Source organism: Archocentrus centrarchus, chromosome 16, assembly GCF_007364275.1.
Source record: "Archocentrus centrarchus isolate MPI-CPG fArcCen1 chromosome 16, fArcCen1, whole genome shotgun sequence".
Lineage (NCBI taxonomy): Eukaryota > Metazoa > Chordata > Actinopteri > Cichliformes > Cichlidae > Archocentrus > Archocentrus centrarchus.
The window spans coordinates 26,356,809-26,372,064 of record NC_044361.1 but is presented as its reverse complement, the minus strand read 5'-3'; the positions used below and the strand labels follow the sequence as shown (position 1 = coordinate 26,372,064).

The 15,256-nt window shown below is 40.8% G+C and overlaps 1 protein-coding gene across 1 annotated transcript in view; it reads right to left on the bottom strand.

Annotated features, from left to right (window-relative positions):
• The window catches only part of clcn1b (chloride channel, voltage-sensitive 1b), a 56,359-nt gene that overhangs the window by 40,392 nt on the left and 711 nt on the right, over positions 1-15,256 (bottom strand). The window lies entirely within an intron of this gene.

Genomic DNA, 15,256 nt, shown 5'->3' with positions numbered 1-15,256 from the left:
AATGACATTCAGGTTGTGTTAGAAGCTGCTGGTGTAGCCTCAAAATGAGATGAGTGAACTTCAGTGGCCTGAAAGGAGTTCTTTTCACTTCCACACTGTGTAAATTTAATGTTTAAATATTTTGAGCTAAATATTTGACCTCATTAATTATTGAATTTGTATTTCTTTATAGGATTTAACTTAGAGGTTTTTGCCATTGTTTTACTATCCTATTCCCACCTTTCTTTTTGTTAAATTGCTGTTCTTAATAATCTTATTAATTCACTAATGTCCATCTAGACTCTTTTATATTATCTATATAGTGCTGCGGCTGCACCGTCTGTGGTAGCATGTGTTTTGTGCATATAAATAAGTGAAGATCTAACATAATGTATTTCAGATCTTTGTCATTCCACCTCTTCATCTTTATAGTGTATTTTGTGTACTTGTTTTCTTGTGAACGTTTTCTGTTTCCCATATTTTATACACACACTGGACATATCATTTTGTACCACTAAAGGATAAATTTTGTCACACTGGTTTTAGTACCAGGGTGCTGATTTGCTTTTGTGTTTTTGAATTTGTGTTTATTATTTAGTATTTTCTTTTTGGTTTTACTGCTGCTTTGGGGCACTAACTTTTTTTTTTTTTAACCAGTAATTATTATTGTTGTTAGGTTGAGTTTTTGACTCTAGTTTAGATTTCATTCTCATTCCAGTCATTTTGAGCATTAGTTGTTGCTGAATGTGAGTGCTAGCTCATCATGGTTTATTTGTATTTGTTCCCTGGTGCCCCATGTTCTCCATGTCATCTCTGCATCTCTGTGTTTGTCATGTCCTGCGTGGTTGTCTGGTTTCCCTGTTTTGTTGTGTCAAGTTTGTAAGTCTTAGTCCTGGTCTCTGTGCTTACTTCCTGCTTTATTTTGATAGTTTCCTGTCTCTTGTGTCTTGTATTCAGTTTTACTTCCCTTGCCTCCTCTTCTGTGATTAAATTCAGCTGTGCTCTCTGGTGTGTCTCATTTCCCTGATTACCTCTTCTGTGTATACATTATCTGAGTCCTCCTCAGTTTTTTGTCATGTTATCGTTGTCGGCTCCTCTTCATGTTGTGTGCTCTGCGTCTGAATTTTCCTCCTAGTTTCCCACTCTATGTAAGTCCAGCCCTGTGTTTATTTAGCGTGTTTTGTAAAGCAGTATTTGAGCTCAGTCCCTATCTCCCAAGTCCTGCGTAGGGGTTGTTTCCTTCCTGCTACACAGCCGTATTTTGACATGCTCACATGTTGGTTCTTGTTGCCAATTAGTCTCAGTGTATAAATAGTACTGTTTCCTTCTTGTCTTTGCCTGAGGTCCTGTGAGTTTCTTTCTGTAACGTCTCTTTCTAAGTGTCCCATCCCTAATTCCTTCTGGAATTTTTCACCTTTCAGTTTTGCTTTGATTTTGGACTCATATCAGCTTAAATAAAGCTCATCTTCTTTTATATTGTTTATGTCTGCTAGTATTCAAGATCACCATTATCATTTGCATGCTATATTAGATTTATTGCTGTTCATGTGAAATGCATGGTGCTAAAACAATTCACTATTTGTGGAAAAACAAAAATCAATTCAACAAGCACGACAAGATGTCGGTCACTACCTTTTTTTAGGTGTTCCAGTCAAAATAAATGTCATATTTGGGGGCTTCTGGACAATTGATAGACAAGAATTCTTGAAGATGTCTCCTCAGGGTTCCAATATTACTGTGACAAATTGAGATGTAACTACCTGCATAATCAGAAAAGTCATGGGACTAGCAAAATGAAAAAAAAGGAAAAAGAGACTAAAAGACAAATAAATGGCAAGAATCTCAACAATGAGGACTGACAGCACAATACTGGAAGCTTTAATTAATGTTAGGAGGCTTAGTTGTTTTAATTGCTCAACCTTATGTTTACTGTGCCGCACAACCTTGCCTGTTCAATACACATCATCATCATTAACCGTGGTTTGTCCAGCTTTCACACACTCCTGCACATTTTTTTGTTGCTACTGTTTGGCTCCCAAATGTGGAATGACCTTCCCACTCTGAGTCAAGAACACATAGACACCCCCCCCCCCCCCCCCCCAACTCCTCTTCCCACACTAATATACTCTCCACGAGGTTCAATAAGCCTAGACTGCTGGGGGCCTCCCATGAAGCACTGAGTGTTTCGTCTTCACTCATCTTTTTTCACTGTGTGTTTATAAATCGCTACTCTGCATTAAATCATTAGTTTTTAATTTATTAATCTTTGACTCTCTTCCACAGCATGTCTTTCGTCCCGGTCACGGCAGATGGTTGCCTCTCCCCGAGCCTGGTTCTGCCCGAGCTTTATTCCTATTAAAAGGGACATTTACCTTACATTTACAAAATGTAAAGCACCTTGAGGAAATTGCTGTTGTGATTTAGTTCTATATAAATAAAACTGAATTGAAATGAAGGGGAGGGAAAGGAAGGAAAGGAAAGGGGAAGTGAATCGTTCTTACTGCAGGTCTCACGGGGCAAAAAACAAAAAAAATCGAAGGGTGTAAAACGTCACTCCCTTGAGTTTGTTAAGAATAAAACCTCATGTTCAAATTATGCCAATGAAAGTTTGTGTTTTGTGTGCTATGTACATTTATGTGTTTTAATTATGTGTGTGTGTGTGTGTGTGTGTGTGTGTGTGTGTGTATAGCGAGCCCTTACAACAATACAGTCCTGTACTGCAGCACAAAGTTACTGATAGAATCTGACAGCTCACTGATGTACAGCAGATTACCCCCTTGTCCACACCCACCCACCCATGCATGCGCGCACACACACACACACACACGCACACACTTGCAAAAGCAGATCGATATTTACGGAGAAAATAGTGAGCCTTACCCGAAAGTGATCGACATGCGGACCTGTCTGAAAAGTGTGCTCTGTCATCTTTTCAGCTCGACTGTAGCCGCTGGCCCAGACTTGGAATATCAAAGTCACCACTAATTTATGGTTAGGTTTCAAGCAATAATGACAGCAAAAGGAATTTCTATTAGTAGGTCCAGTGCTCCAACACCGACAGATCCACAAATTAGTCTCTGCATGGGGAAACTACTCTCTTGGTAACTCACTCAGATTTAATCCCAGGTCGCTGCGCAGAGTAGAATAAAGAGGTGAGGAAATGACACTGAGCCCAAGCATGCAAACAAACAGGCTGAATGAGCCAGCATCACACAAAGGATTGGAATGAGATGCTTTCAAAAGCGACACGTGAAAGACGTTAACAGTCTTTATGTTATAGGGCACGGCAACACGGTTAACACTGCTGACTCCGCACAAGAAGGTTCAAATCCACCACTGGGACCTTTCTGTGTGGACTTTGCATGTTCTCCACGTGTTTGTGAGGGTTCTCTCCAGTTTCCTCCCACAGTCCAAAGACATGCAGTTAATGGGGTTAGATTAAGTGGTGATTCTAAATCAGAGCCTCTATCTCAAATGGAACAATGTAATTATGAGATTTTTAGATTCCATTTCAATGGAATTTTCTTGTTGACAACCAGACTTTCAGACCTGGAATATAACTTGATGCTGGAGTTTGGTGGCAATCAGCAAGATGTTTACTTTGTTCTCTGATTCTCAACAGAGTAGCACAGGTGGCCTTCCAGATCCAGCAACATCAGCAAAGATGATACTGCATGGAAGGAACAGAGAGCTCACCTTCTACAAGGAACCTGATAGGTTGATAGTTGGAATGGAGAGAGACCAGTAGCAAAGGATGAATCAGAGTCATTGGTGTACTCTATCCAGGTATGTTGCGAGCTCCAGGGGATTGGTTTAAGGAGACTGTGCACCGGAGAGCTGCCTCCAGCTCCTGTTTCACTCTGCTTGTCCATTAGTCTGGAGATGGAAGCCACAGCACAGGCAGACCTGGGCACTATGGCTGGAACTAAACTCTTTCCACACACGGGGTGATGTGAACTGTGGGCCTCGGTTGGAGACGATGTCTAGAGGGATCCCATGAAAATGGAAAACATGGTCACTCAATAACTGGGCAGTCTCTAGGGTAGAAGGACACTTAGGGAGAGCAACAAAATGTGCAGACTTGCCTTGACATTACACAACATCATCATTAACTATGGTTTGTCCAACTTTCACACAGTTCTGCACATTTTTATTTCCATTATTTGGCTCCCAAATGTGGAATGACCTTTCCACTCCGAGTAAAAGAACAAACTCTCCACAAGATTCCCATTTAGTTCTCCTCATGTGACTCTCTTTAATCTCCACGGACACACAGAAGTATCCAGGTGTTACTGAATGGTTCTGATGAATCTTCTTATAAGAACTCGAGCTGCTACTATTGTTCTTACTGCAAGTCTCACGGGATGAAGAAAATAAAAAAATGCTGGGTTTAAAAGCTTGTATTTAAATTACACCGATGAGCAGTCAGGAAGCTTTAATTTGTTCATGGATCTGTTCTTTATGAGCTGAAAATAATACATTTTGTAAAATAAAAGAAACTGAAGAGGTAGGAGCCAACTTCAAGTGTAAAGAAAATAACAGGTTTGTGAAGAGAAAGAGAGTGAGATTGAGTCACAGTGAGAGCTGCTGATAGGTGCAGAGGTTGAAGGGCAGTGTGACATTGAGAGTTAATTAAAAAATACAAGCATATTTCTGTGTCCCTTGTGAGGGAGCACTCCATATTTATAAATATCCATGTGTGTTTGTGCAGGGTTTTTGGCACACAAAGTTTGTATTTGCGTGTTAAATGCACATTTGTGTGCGTGTGTGTGTGTGTGTGTGTGTGTGTGTGTGTGTGTGTGTGTGTAGTGAGGCCTTACAACAATATAGCCCTGTCCTGCTGCACAAGGTCACAGATAAAATCTGACCTGCTTACTGATGGACAGATCAGCAGATTACCACCTTTACACACAAACACAAACACACAGACGAATCCCAGCCAGCACACACACTTCCACGAGAATGTGTCTCCATATGCATACACTAATTAACCAGCACAAAAACAATTCCATGCCTCATCCAAACACTGTTCAAGCTGTCACTTTCTAATTAAGGCAAATCGAGGCGGCCAAAAGAGAAAAACAAACTCCCTTACATGCAAGACCACACTTCGTGTTTACCACCAAGAAATTCAGGAAACAAACCAGTGAGGCCCCTTAGCCCAATCTAAACCTGGTTTATGGTCAATAACTACAGGCACAACATGAAATTTAAAAAGTACATTTTTTTTTTTGCATACATGCCTCTCATCTTGTAAAAGAAGTTCAGTCTTTAGGGAGAAAACAGTAAGCCTTACCAGAAACTGATCGATATTCAGACCTGTCTGAAAAGTGTTGATGCGCTCCCTCATTTTTCAGCTCTTCCTCCTGCTCGCTTTCTTGCTTGTGTCCAACATACAGTAATTCCCTCTCTCAATATCTGTGTCTTACATTTGTCCTTGCCTGTCTTTGCCAATGTAAGGGGCATGGGCTGTACCTGCTACCTGCTCCCACACAGTGAAAGACTGTAGTGACTCTTAGGTTAGTGCTGCACGCACACACACATGCACACACGTACAAGAGGGGGAAAGCAGCAGAGGTTAATACAGACACTTGAAGCATGACAATAAATTGTCAGCAGCTCTTAATTCAGTGGGGTAGATTCCCAGTCAGCCAGCCAATCCAGCAGATTCCAGCAGCAGGATCATAAATGATACCCAGCAGGCAGGATGCAAGCTCAAGGCATGAAAATAATACCTGCTGACTGAGAGGTGACCACAACCATATTAATATGGATAATGCTGAACTGTACTTTAAGTGCCTTCAGCATGCATGGCATGCTTTACAAAAGCCTGACTGAGCTCTGGCAAAATGCAGTATCATGTTTTTGTTTGTCTGTTTTTGTGTCCAAAAACAGACAAATAACCTTTTTTGGCACAGTGATTAATGGTTTAGGTTACACAAAGACATGATGTGAGACAGGACATTTTACACACAATAAACCTTATTGTGAAAGATGACTGTGGAAGCGCAAATTAACATACAGCCTATAAAACACTAATAGGTTGGTGATATCAGCTTCTGTTTTCCAACTGGGATGCTAGAGTTTTCATGTGGTTTGTGGGTCCTCTGGGGAAGAGAGCTGATTTTGGATTTTTGAGGTCGATGACGATTTTAGGGACTTAAGAAACTCTGAAATTGTTATTCTGGGTCGATTTTCTTTACGTTTACTCCAGCAATGCATTTCACAAATGAGATAATAGCTTACTGTGAAGACTCTGCTCGACTCCATTGGATATCTGACAGCATCATAAACAATGTGTTCAGAGACTATCCCAAGCTATGTTTTTCTTTTTCCTTCAGGAGATGTATTAGCATTTTTATACAGGTGCAGTGCATATCACACAGATATGAACTCTGATGCCAGTATATCAGTGATAAGCCGTGGATATCAGTCAGGCTTCTATTTTGGGGAACCAATGATTTACTATCCCAGCAGGAAGCAGTTTATAATGTTATTGAGATCTGGCAAAAACAACAAGCTTCAGTCACTTTATGGACTATTATTGTACAATGTAAATTATTATAATATTCTATAATTCCATGTATAGTGTGTATAATGCGAATTACTTATTTTTATTCTTCTTATTTATATGTGTGTGTATATATGGCTGCAGGTACAAAATACATTTCACTGTGCATTGTACTGTGTATAACTGTGCATGTGACAAATAAACATTATCTTATCTTATCACTTTGGTGGGCTGTAGGGTTGCATTTAACTTGGGGTGTGTTGGTGTGGGAAACCCCATAACCACCAGCAATTACAGCTGGTCTCGCATTTTAAATACTGCAGTTATTTTGCCTGTATTTGTAAGGAATATTTCAGCAACTTTCATTTCATGCCCAGTCAAGTCAAGTCAAGTCAAAGATTATTTCTATAGCACATTTTAAACCATTTCAGTTAAACAGGTATAACCTGATTTACAGGCTATAAAAAAAACATATATATATACTACCAGTCGAAAGTTTGGACACACCTTCTCACTTTCACCAAGACTATGAAGAAATACATATGGAATTATTTAGTGTTAAACAAACCAGAATATGTTTTATATTTTAGATTCTTCAAAGTAAGCACCTCTTGCTTAGATGACAGCTTTACGATGCAGTCACCTGGATTGGCTTTCAGTTAACAGCTGTGCCTTGTCAAGAGTTAATTTCTTGAATTTCTTGCCCTCTGAATGTGTTTGAGACCATCAGTTGTGTTGTGAAGCGGTAGTGTTGGTATGCAGTGAATAGACCTATTTGTGTAATGTTCTAATCCATATTACGGCATGAACTACTCAACTAAGTAAAGAACAGTCAATCATTAGTTTAAGAAATGAAGGTCAGTCCATGCAAAAAATTTCAAGAACTTTGAAAGTATCCTCAAGTGCAAAGACCATCAAATATCATGATGAAACTGGCTCTCAACAGGACCGCCCCAGGATAGACCAAAAGTTTCCTCTGTCGCACAGGATAAGTTCATCAGTTACCAGCTTCAGAAACCACAAGTTAACAACACCCCAGATAAGAGCCTACATAAATGCTTCACACAGTTCAAGTAGCACCCACATCTCAACATCAACTGTTCAGAGAAGATTGCGTGAATCTGGACCTTATGACTGAATTGTTGCAAAGAAGCCACTTCTAAGGAAGAACAAGGGGAAGAGAATGGCTTGGGCCAAGGAACAGAAGGAATGAACATCAGACCAGTGGAAATCTGTCCTTTGTTTTGTTGAGTCCAAATTTGAGATTTTTGGTTCAAAACGCCATGTACAGTGGGGAAAATAAGTATTTCATACACCGCTAAATTTGCAAGTTCCCACCAACAAAGAACGAAGAGGTATGTAGTTTTTATCATGGGTACACTTCAACTGTGAAACAGAATCTAAAAAAAAAAAAAAATCCAGAAAATCACATTGTTTGATTTTTAAATAATCAGTTTGCATTTTTATTGCATGAAATAAGTATTTGATCACTTACCAACCAGCAAGAATTCTGGCTCTCACAGACCTGTTAGTTTTTCTTTAAGAGACCCTCCTATTCTGCACTAATTACCTGTATTAATTGCACCTGTTTGAACTCATTACCTGTGTAAAAGACACCTGTCCACACACTCAATCAATCACACTCCAACCTCTCCACCATGCCCAAGACCAAAGAGCTGTCTAAAGACACCAGGGGCAAAAGACTGGGATGGACTACAGGACAATAGGCAAGCAGCTTGGTGAGAAGGCAACAACTGTTGCTAGAAAATGGAAGAAACACAAGATGACTGTCAGTCTTCCTCGGTCTGGGGCTCCATGCAGGATCTCACCTCGTGGGGTAAGGATGATTCTGAGAAAGGTCAGGAATCAGCCCAGAACTACATGGGGGGACCTGGTCAATGACCTGAAGAGAGCTGGGACCACAGTCTCAAAGATGACCATTAGTAAAACACTATTCTGAATGGATTAAAATCCTGCAGGGTATTCAACGTCCCCTTGCTCACGCCAACAAATGTCCAGGGCCGTTTGAAGTTTGCCAGTGACCATCTGGATGATCCTCTAGCCATCTTCTCTGCAATCCAACATATCTGCATTTGTGATTTTTTTTTTTAAAGAGGACCTGTAATGTTTTTTCTTATTTTCAGTTACAATATCTGATGCTTGTATTTGAGGTTTCATATAATGAAGTCAACATACCTGCAAGTAATCACTTTGAGCCAAAGGTCAGAGTTCAACATACTCTAAAAGGCTTGGTTTCAAAATCTTTTTATACTCTTGGCTAGGAATTGGAATGGATATCCCTAAAATTTTAGGCACACAGGTCATATGTGAGTATAGAAGCCCCACCTAGCTGCTGTTCAAACCCTCTGTAATGATGTAAGATGGTTTAAAGGGAGGGGGGCTTCGGACAGTGGTTGAACACTGGGGCTACACCAAGGTCTGACAGAGACAATCAAGGATTATTGTGACTGAATCATAGAAAGCTGCCCTGAGTCCAAAATTAAAAACAGGAAGTCAGAAAAAAGCACAATAGGTCCCCTTAAAAAAAAAGAATATACACTCCTCAAAAAAATAAAGGGAACACTTAAACAACACAATATAACTCCAAGTAAATCAAACTTCTGTGAAATCAAACTGTCCACTTAGAAAGCAACACTTATTTTTATTCTTATTTTAATCAATTTCACATGCTGTTGTGTAAACGGAATAGACAACAGGTGGAAATTATTGGCAATTAGCAAGACACACTCAATAAAGGAGTGGTTCTGCCGGTGGGGACCACAGAGCACTTCTCAGTACCTATGCTTTCTGGCTGATGTTTTGGTCACTTTTGAATGTTGGTGGTGCTTTCACACTCGTGGTAACATGAGACAGACTCTACAACCCACACAAGTGGCTCAGGTAGTGCAGCTCATCCAGGATGGCACATCAATGCAAGCTGTGGCAAGAAGGTTTGCTGTGTCTGTCAGCGTAGTGTCCAGAGGCTGGAGGCGCTACCAGGAGACAGGCCAGTACACCAGGAGACGTGGAGGAGGCCGTAGGAGGGCAACAACCCAGGAGCAGTACCGCTACCTCTGCCTTTGTGCAAGGAGGAACAGGAGGAGCACTGCCAGAGCCCTGCAAAATGACCTCCAGCAGGCCACAAATGTTCATGTGTCTGCACAAACGGCTAGAAACTGACTCCATGAGGATGGTATGAGGACCTGACATCCACAGATGGGGGTTGTGCTCACAGCCCAACACCGTGCAGGACGCTTGGCATTTGCCAGAGAACACCAGGATTGGCAAATTCACCACTGGCACCCTGTGCTCTTCACAGATGAAAGCAGGTTCTCACTGAGCACATATGACAGACGTGACAGAGTCTGGAGACGCCGTGGAGAGCGATCTGCTGCCTGCAGCATCCTTCAGCATGACCAGTTTGGCAGTGGGTCAGTAATGGTGTGGGGTAGCATTTCTTTGGAGGGCCGCCCAGCCCTCCATGTGCTCGCCAGAGGAAGCATGACTGCCATTAGGTACCGAGATGAGATCCTCAGACCCCTTGTGAGACCATATGCTGGTGCGATTGGCCCTGGGTTCCTCCTAATGCAGGACAATGCTAGACCTCATGTGGCTGGAGTGTGTCAGCAGTTCCTGCAAGATGAAGGCATTGAAGCTATGGACTGGCCCGCCTGTTCCCCAGACCTGAATCCGATTGCGCACATCTGGGACATCATGTCTCACTCCATCCACCAACGTCACGTTGCACCACAGACTGTCCAGGAGTTGGCGGATGCTTTAGTCCAGGTCTGGGAGGAGATCCCTCAGGAGAACATCCGCCACCTCATCAGGAGCATGCCCAGGCGTTGTAGGGAGGTCATACAGGCACATCAAGGCCACACACAATGCTGAGCCTCATTTTGACTTGTTTTAAGGACATTACATCAAAGTTGGATCAGCATGTAGTGTGTTTTTCCACTTTAATTTTGTGTGTGACTCCAAATCCAGGCCTCCATTGGTTAATAAATTTGATTTCCATTGATGATTTTTGTGTGATTTTGTTGTCAGCACATTCAACTTTGTACAGAACAAAGTATTCAATGAGAATATTTCATTCATTCAGATCTAGGATGTGTTATTTGAGTGTTCCCTTGATTTTTTTGAGCAGTGTATTAATAAAAAAAATTTTTTTTAAATTTTAGTTTGACTTTAAGAATTGCACTTTAGTTATTTATTGGACAGAAAGCATTTAAGCACCAAAATACCAGGGGTCCATTTTGAGCCGTCATCACTAATAAAGTTCCTCTGTTTCTTGTGATTTTGTCCACATTCTTCATAAGCAACACAAAGCAAAGGTTTATTCTTAGTTCCACTGTAAGTGTTTTTATATGCCTTTCCAGTTTTATACATCCATAAAGAAATCTGGTTTTCCTGCCTTTTGGAGGGACACATAATTTTTTTCTCTTTTTCTTTTCCAAGCTGTCTCACCTCCATCTGGACTCTTTGGAAGCCTTTCACCTTTCTCCCTTACTCTTCACCCTCAAACTTTCTCGTTCACCAACCCTTGTCCGTGTCCATCCAACCCCCCCACCCTTGAGGTGAAACCTTACTCGACGATAAATTTAGCAGCAGTGTGACCCAATGTTCACTGACACACTTCTCCCCAGTTCTCCCTCTCTCTCTCTCTCTCTCTCACGCTGTTTGCCTCTCTTTTGGGCCATCTCTCCCAAGAGGCTTGTTGAACAGACAGATGGAAGGCTTTAACCTTTACAAAAAACAATAACAAGCTATTGACACTATTTAACAATGTGACATTTCACCTTGATGCTATGGAAGTAACATCCAACTGTTTAATTATTACGTTAGGACTACCTCTGTAATTGAAAAAATGTGTCTGCAATATCGTATGAAATTTAATGGCTTAATCATCTACATCGCAGTCATTCCAGGCTGCGGGACATTTGGCAGGTGAATGTTATCCCTTTTAGTAGCCTGCAACATCTGAGACTTATGGGATCTATTTCACCGCTGTTGACATTCTCATAGATCGAGGCTCGTCTCTGCACACAACCTCACTTTTAACCACATCATCACATCAACTGTGACACACAACCAGATGTAAAAAGCAGGCAGAAACATACAGAGTGTGTGTGTGTGTGTGTGCACGCACAAGCAGTTATCTGCTCCCGCCACAATGCTGGAAAGCATCTGTCAGTGTCACACGAATCCACAGAGGGAGCTTCCTCTTTGTGAAGGTGAAAGGTCAATAACAGTTGTGTGATTTTAAATTAATAAACACAACTTTGCAAGCCCGGTGAGCATTAATCTTTACAGGTGAAGCAGATCTTTGAGTTATGTTCAAAGGGTGTAACTTAAGCAAGAAAAGTCCAGGGACTTAAAAATCATTTTTTTTTTGTTTCAAGAAAACACTGATAGGTTTTACCTCTTTACTGAAGCAATGTTTTAGAAGTTAGACATGAGTAAATGTAATTAATGTTGCACCTGTTTGCCACATGCATAAGCGCTAGTCTGTAACTGATACCCTTCCAATTACAATTATTTTCTTTTGTAAGCTGTGCAGTAACAGAAAGCCAGATAAACTTGAAAAGGAACAATTCAACTCAAAACTTTTATCAACTTGACTTTACAGCTGTACTTTTCTTTATTGTTGTATTGGTATTGCTACACCCCTACACATTCCCACCCTTCTTGCAGTGGCAGTGCAAGAGTCTTTAGGTGCTGCCTGGGCTTAATTGCTGATTGACTAGACCTGATGAAGTGTGGATAAAGACACGCCTGAGGTCAGCTTGGAGGATAGACACCATTTCTTTCCCGACTTTGGAAAGAAATGGTGTTCTGGTGTCTTTTTTAGCTGAGATTATTAAGTGACTTAACATGAAACCCATAGTATTGTGGTTTACACATTCACCTTGCAAGTGAAAGATCCCTGCTTTGATCCCAGAAGGGGACACAAATCCTTTTGAGTTTGTGTTAGGAAAGGCATCCAGCATAAAAATCCACCAAATCAAATATGCTAAAGTACCTGCCGCAGCAACCCCGTGTGAATAAAGGAGCAGCTGTAAAGTAGATTTTATTCCTAAAAACTGTGGTGTCAGTCTCCATGTTATTTTGCAACGTTAGCACTGGGTTGCAACATAAATGGGGGTTCATCCGAGATATGCTGGACTCTTTTTGCAGAGGGTTATGCTTCAGAGTTGAACTACATCTTTGGTCTGCTGCCTGCTCATGAGTTTGACGTTCAAAGCTGCCTTGAGCCTGGAACTCCACTGAAGACTAGGTTGGTGTAGTTAGTTTTGTTGTTTTATGTTAGGTTGACTTGCTTGAAGAGATACATCAATGATAACAAGTTTTAGAGGGTATTTTGAAATCTTTCATTACTCAGTCTTGTGCTCAGTGCATGTAGACCTTTAATTGAGTTATAGTGCTAAAGCTTTGTCTAGCCATGCTCGCTGTTTACATGGATCAGTGTTTATGAATGCTTAATTAGGTCAGTTTTGCGCTGTGACCTTTAGAGTTATGGAGATGTTGGTCACTTCTGATGGATCACTTGTGAATGTTGCTAGCCAGATGATGGCAGTAACTTTATGTAGTGACTTTTTGTGATCATTGTGTGAGCATGGCTCTCCATTTATGGTTGGTTACTATTATGTCTGCTTTATTGAATTTTGGTAAATTGTTGCAGTATAAGGCCATTTGTTGTTTGTTAGTTTATTAGTTCAGTTTTAGACAATGTAGGTTCACTTATTCTTTGAATAAGACCCTTTTCACACAGGCCTACAGATTGGTCTGTAAGACCCTGGGAACCACCTGTTGCTAGGGAAAAATGTATGAAAAATGTATATTCCCTGACTAGCTGATTGCTAGCATATTGTTGTAGCTGTATTTTGAATGGAAGTGATGGACTTCAGCTCCCATCTGAGCTAAAGTGTTAAAAGTGAAACACAAACTGGAAATGGAGACCGTTCACCTTCAAAGTAGAAGTTGCACCTTTTGAACCATGTCGGCTGCAGCGCTGAGGCACAAGTTTTACATTGAAGGTGAACCTTAGCCATTTCCAGTTTGCATCGCACTTTTTTAAGTTTTACTACCACTGGGCTAGTAGTTAGCAAATACTATCAAAACAGGAAAAACTACAGGCAACTGTGGCAATCTGCTAGCAACCAAAGCAATCACAAGAAGGTTTTTGGTGCAGTACCTTCTTTGCAACTGATTTCATCCTGCAAGCGCCAGCAACCTCCAGGAACTACTACCAACTGGTCGAGGAATACACATTTTTCCTGAGTAATGGGTGATGTCACTTAAAAAACCTCAACGCTTGAAAAATGTTTTTTAAATTAAGGGAACACTTAAATCAGGCATTAGATGTTTATGAAGGAATTATTCAAGATGAAAACCTTTACAACATAATAAGCTATTTTTCAGCCGGTCACAAGAGATCACCACAGCAGGTAGCTTCGCATGTCTGATTTGGCAGATTTATTTATTTAAACACCAGATGCCCCTCCTGACACAGCTCCCAAGGAGTTTGTGTCCCCTCCCAGAGTTAAACCAAGGATCTTTCTTTTATTAGGCAAATGTGTAAACCCCTACACTATGGAGCCACTAAAATTTATATTCATGTACATTTTGTAATTTGTTGTGAACAAATGAAAAAAAATGACTCATGACTTCAAAATCCTACCAAAAATTTAATTCAAAGTTATACTTGTTCAAGTGTTCTCTTGTTTGTTTTTTTCAGCAGTGTATGTATTTCTATACATCTGTCTAATTAATACAGTTTCATTCATTATGCAATCCTTTAAAGCAAAGAATGACCCTTGAGTGCTGTTTTAAAAGTCCCATTCTAAATGCGGTCAAAATAACACGTAATATGTAATCTAACCATATAAATCAAATCTCAGGTGTAACCTCAACACTTACTGCGAGCATTAAAAAACAGACATTTATCATCAACTCAGGGCACTGGTGTGAATCTGTGAGCCAGCCAAACCACCCCCAGAAGAGTATACACAGTTATGTCCTGCTACTGATCAATAAACAAATTATATTAGGGCGATCTATTAACAGCTCTGCACATAAACTCCTCAGATCCTTCAAGGCTCTAATTTCCTCTCACACAAATGCAGCTTTCACACCTGAGACATGTGTGACTTCGCAGAGACATTAGGCTTGTAAACAGTGCGGTTAAATTGATTTTCTTACTTATATCTGACCTGTGGGCCCCCAAGGGGCTCAAGGAGGACCATGGATTAGGGATTTGCTCTGGGCAATCATCCATCTTCTCAAAGGAGAAGAGGAAGAGGAGCAGAAAAAAGGACTGACAAACTGCTGATGCTCCTCCACATTTGATCAGTTTCACGAACATACACAGCCCAGCTGCTCCAGCCTCAACTGCTCATCGTCTCATCTTAGAATTCACAATCAGCTCTGCAGAAAACAGCATTCTGAAGCTGTTAGTAATCTATGACCACAGCAGAGATGTGCTTGGATAAAAATGCTAAAAAAAAATGAGTCAATAGTGGCTAAATGTCACCAGACGTGTCGAGATGCTCCTGGGAGGAATGACTATCATTCTGGATGAGCATTTAAACAGATGAACTGGAGGATATAGTGACATGACTTCATCTCACCACACACATCTAACCTGTCTGCTCAGGTTTCCTGTATATAGGTATTTATATCCACCAACACATGTAAACAGCAATGACTTTACAAGGCATCAGAGAAAAGATGCAAAGGAGTCGCAAAGAGGAAAAATAATCTATT